Raw genomic sequence first — 5000 nt, 5'->3', positions numbered from 1 at the left:
CCATATCTTCCAGCCCGCGTGTGTCTGAGACCTCGTGGGCTTTTGCCTTTATCCCCTCCTATGGGGCAGGGGGCGTCCATCACAGATGCTTTGACTCATTGCACCTGCTGCCCGCAGGGGAGGTTTTGGCCTGTAGGAGAAACGCCCAAGCCAGATTACTTTTGCCTCGAAGGAATGATCTTTATCAAAAATGGGAGCGCTTTAATCTTTTAAACCCTTGGTTTTAAGTCGATAGACAGATGGTCTATCGATCGGCCGGCTGGCAGTAAATGAAACACAACAACAACCAACAACAACAAAGGAGGGGAGGAGGCAATTTGCTAGCGAATTCTTGCTAATCATAATACCTCCCCATACAAGATGATGTACATACCTCCTTCGGGTGTGTACATCGATATTCAGAATGAGCGGCAAATGCTTTACGTTACTCTACATTCTGCCTTGCAATGAACTTTACTCCTAAGGGTTTTATGAAGCTTGGTTACTTTTAATAACACATTGGGACAATTTTCGTTAACAGAACGCAAAGTGATTTAAACACTTGCAAAGAATAATTACTTTAGATTTGGTTACCCACTGTAACTTTATAAAGTGACTCGAACAATTGTGAATTAATTAAGATTATAGGACCACGTATATGAGGCTATGGCCAACAAATGAAAAGAAAGGTTATTGTTCAAGAATTAAAATACACGGTTACTTAATTTTAGATAAAATGCATGCGGTTAGTACAATCTGCCTTGAAGAGGCTGTGTAAATGAAAAACAGCGTTTATTTTTGTAAATGACATCCCCTTTTACACGATACTGTAATGACTATACATATTCGCATTGATAATTTATCTTCGTTTTAACGTATTTGGCTCAGCTATCGTTCAACGCGAGCTGAGGGATGACCCACACACCGGGAATTTGACAGTCGTGTGCGGGCGAGAGTATTCGCGAGGTTTTAATTCGCTAACCTTAAACTACGCTAATTTTATGCGTCTACTGCCAACTCAATGTTATGACGGGGCGAGCAGACAAAAGATGTGGGGTAGGACAAACAGCGATCTTGGAAGGAATGGAAGGGGAAAAGGGATAATAATAACAAAAGGAAAATTACCAAGACGTTATTGAATGAAACTTGACCGCATATGAAAGGCGGGACACGTCCCTCAGAGCTTACAAAAGGGCATTTAAATCACAAGGGCAAGAGTTTATGACTGTGATTCATTAAAATAAAGATAACTAAATGACTAAAAGAAAGTAAATGATATTGGCAGAAGAGCTAAGGGAAAAAGAGTGAGGGTTTTATTGTGTTAGGGCGGGAATTTATCGTCCTACGCCTATAAATTACGGCCCGGACTATCACTTCAGTCCCAGGGCGAGGAAAGTGCACCCGAAGGGCGCGACTCCTTCAGGAGGGCTAACACGCACGCGCCGGTGCCAAGGTATGGGCGCAAGGGCGTGCCACTTCTCACTCTGTTATTCTTAATGATTTATACATTGTGTGGGGGATGGTATCCCGTATTTAATTGCCTCTTGTGGGGATAATTTAAGGGAAGATTAATAGAAGGTGATAAGAGATAGAAGTTCCTGGGGAACGGAAGAAGATAGAGGAGGGTCTGACATCCCCTTCTGGATTAGGGGTGCCAAGACCTTCGAAAAATGAAAGGGCGGCACAGGTGCCATGGGAGCTCTAGAGCTCTTTGTAAATTACCTGGAATGTCCCACGCCCGTGGTAATTTCGCCTCGAGTCTTTCTTAATGGGGCAGTCGTCCTCGGCCGGGGAAGCGGAGGGCCCGCGACCGGAGGGCGGCACGGAGTACCACCTGGGTCTGCTGATGCGACAGCTGACGCAGGAGTGTTCCGTGCGGGTTCTACCATGATCCGTCGCGGCTCTTGTAGTTCATCGGCCAAGTGAGATATGGCAGAATCCTGACTTGCAATTGCGTCGGCGACGGGCTGAGGCAGAGAGGAGGCGGTCGGGGGTGGCGTGAGCGGCTCGCAGGTAACGTTGACCAGCTCAGGCACGGGTTGCGAGGTCGCACCTGCAGGTGAGCTTCGCGGTGGTCGGGAGGAACCGTCTCTCTGACCGACGCTGGTAGCGGTGCCAGGCCGGGGAAGAGGGGTCCTAGAGTTGGATCCCGTGAATGGAGATCGGCGAGCGCTCTGGCGCTGGCACTAGGGCAGAGTCAGGCGCTATCAGAGGTTTCTTGGGCTCGTCGGTCAGGACGGACGAAGCTTGGCCCTGCTCGGGGCATGCAAGTGGCACCGGCAGGAATTTGGCATCTCCTGAAGGGAGATTTGATTGGGGCCCTGGCACTGGCACTGAGGCAGGGCCGGGCACTGGAATGGATCGGGAACCGATCGAGGGGGCCACTGTACATTGTACTCAGGTGGCACTGGTGGGGACTGCACGTCCTTCTGGTACCCAGGGGCGCCAGTCTTGACTGAGGAGAAGCGGGGAGAATTACTCGCGCCGCGGAATGATTCGGGGAATGGGGACCCCTAGATTGTCGTGATTTCGGTGGGGACTGAAAGTCCTGTCCCAGGATGACGTCATAGCCTCCGGGAGATGGCTTGCTACTGCAAGATTGCAAATTTTGATTGGTGAGGTCTTGTGACTCTCAATTGGACCGTAGGGAGTATCATTTTAAATTGATTTATTCCCTCGATCGTGACGAGTTTTCGTCTATTGACGATAGCTCCGTAGGGAACTCTGTCCCCTTCGGATGAGGGAGATTTGTGCGCCCCAGTCCACCGAAGGCAGTGACTCGGCGCGCCGGGCTCGCTACCTCGTGGAGGGGCCACGTATACAGGCCCTTCCGGCGGAGGGCCTAATGACTGGGGATCTGTGACGGCCAAGGCGACGGTGGGAGTATTTACTTTATTATTGCGTGGGCATTTTGCCCATGCGGAGAATGGCCATAGACCTTGCACGCCGTGCAAAAGGTCTGGCTAAAGTCTTTCCGCGCTGCCCCTGTGGAGGGCGCAGGCGAGTTATTTGTCGGTTTTCCGGGAGAGAGGAGCCGGTTTCTTGTTCCGGCACTGTTCGGAGGAATGCCCCGTTTTCTTGCAATAATGGCAAGTTAGGGGCTTGCCCAGTTTCCAGCCTTAGGGGAATTTGTTCCTCCGAGGAGGGCGGGGATTTATTTTCCGCCCCATGGATCCTTCTTGAGGGTGGTGGGTTTCCCACATATCTGCTATTCGGCAACACTCGGTGAGTGTTGCTGGGGCTTTTTCCACTATATGGGTGGCGAGGGCAGGAGGGGCGTGGCGCAGGAAATGCTCGATTTAAACCGCTCGAGTACCTCGGCGGTGTTAGTGGCGCGCTTCGAATCGAGCCATTTTGTCAACGCCCGCTCCGAATGGTACGCCCAATCGGACCAAGTCTGGCCTGCTTCTCTGGGTTGCTCTCTCCAACGTCTCCTCCACCGCTCGGGGTAATCTCACGCCTTCGTAACTGCTTGGCGACGGCTTCCCAGTTTCCCCGATCGAGTCTGCGGGAAGGGCGTGGTAGGCAACGAGGGCCTTTCCGCCCAGGAATTTAGTGAGAACAAGGGAGAGTTCGCGGGGAGAGATCGCAGCACTCCAGGACTCGTTCGGCCCTTTCAAGCCATACTTCAGGCTCGGACTCCGTCCATTTTGGCATGAACGAAAGTGAGCTTGGCTGAGGGCACTCATCCCCGCGGCAGGGGGTGGGGGTGGCGGGCTGTCGTTCTAGCATCTGGAGCTCGTGGGGCGCTGTCGCTCTCGATCTTCCCATTCTCGTTCCTCCCTTTTCTCTTGGGCGATTCTGTCTCTCTCCTCTCGTTGTTCTTGGGCAATTCTGTCTCTCTCCTCTCGTTGTTCTTGGGCAATTCGTTCCCTCTCTCTCTCTGCACGTTCTTTATCCTTCTCCTGCTCTTGAGCGATTCGTTCTCTCTCCTCTCGTTGTTCTTGGGCAATTCGTTCCCTCTCTCTCTCTGCACGTTCTTTATCCTTCTCTGCACGTTCTTTTTCCTTCTCCTGCTCTTGGGCAATTCTTGCCCTCTCTCTCTCCTCACGTTCTCTTTCTCTCTCCGCACGTTCTCTTGCTCTCTCCGCCTTGGCATCGTCCACTCGCTCTTGAACCCATGCTCTCAGATCTTGCCCCGATAGTCCCATGTCCTTCCCAGCGGACATGTAGAATTTGAAATCCTCGTTTTGTTGGGCTCTGGTATTAGCCATCTTGAAATAATGGGTATATGATATGTCTGAGAAGACTCAGGTTGTCTGAAAAGACTCAATTGCAGGAATCTGAAACACTCAATGGGTCAGACTGCTGGAGAATGGATCTGTCTGAATAAGACAGGTGATTAGTAAGTCTGAGGAGACTTTTTGTTAAAATTTGATATGTCTTGGAAAGACGTGGTTGTTCTTGGCGAACGAGTTTTAATATGCGTCTCGGAAGACGTAGTTGGATTTTGTCACGCTCGGACTTGGCCGGCTGTAGCGTGAAGTTAAGGAGTTGTTCTAACGAACTAGAATGATCAGTCCCGTAAGGGCTTAGATGTGTGTGAACTACACTATATAATGTCTCAAAAGGACTTAATTTTGGGTTCCCGCAGGAATGAGAAATTCTCGCCTCGTGCGACGTAGAATTTTTGTATGAGTCTCTGAGGACTGGAGTTTGGAGGAATTCTCGCCACGTGCGACGTAGAATTTTAGGAGTCTCTGAGGACTAGAATTTGGAGAAATTCTCGCCACGTGCGACGTAGAATTTTAGGAGTCTCTAAGGACTGGAGTTTGGAGGAATTCTCGCCACGTGCGACGTAGAATTTTAGGAGTCTCTGAGGACTGGAATTTGGAGAAATTCTCGCCACGTGCGACGTAGAATTTTAGGAGTCTCTGAGGACTGGAATTTGGAGAAATTCTCGCCACGTGCGACGTAGAATTTTAGGAGTCACTTAGGACTTGGAATTTGTGGAATTGGGAGGAATTCTCGCCACGTGCGACGTAGAATTTTAGGAGTCACTTAGGACTTGGAATTACGAT

At 50.4% G+C, this 5000-nt stretch overlaps 1 long non-coding RNA gene across 1 annotated transcript in view; it reads right to left on the bottom strand.

Moving 5' to 3' along the window:
- The window catches only part of LOC136835192 (uncharacterized), a 641-nt gene extending 607 nt beyond the window's left edge, over window positions 1-34 (bottom strand). The window contains exon 1 of the long non-coding RNA XR_010852014.1: window positions 1-34. This exon is cut by the window's left edge and continues 267 nt beyond it. This is a non-coding gene — a long non-coding RNA (uncharacterized lncRNA).
- Window positions 35-5000: the final 4966 nt, after the last annotated feature.

This window comes from Macrobrachium rosenbergii, chromosome 55, assembly GCF_040412425.1.
Source record: "Macrobrachium rosenbergii isolate ZJJX-2024 chromosome 55, ASM4041242v1, whole genome shotgun sequence".
NCBI lineage: Eukaryota > Metazoa > Arthropoda > Malacostraca > Decapoda > Palaemonidae > Macrobrachium > Macrobrachium rosenbergii.
Note: the sequence above shows the minus strand (reverse complement) of the source record. Positions and strands in the feature narration are given on the sequence as shown.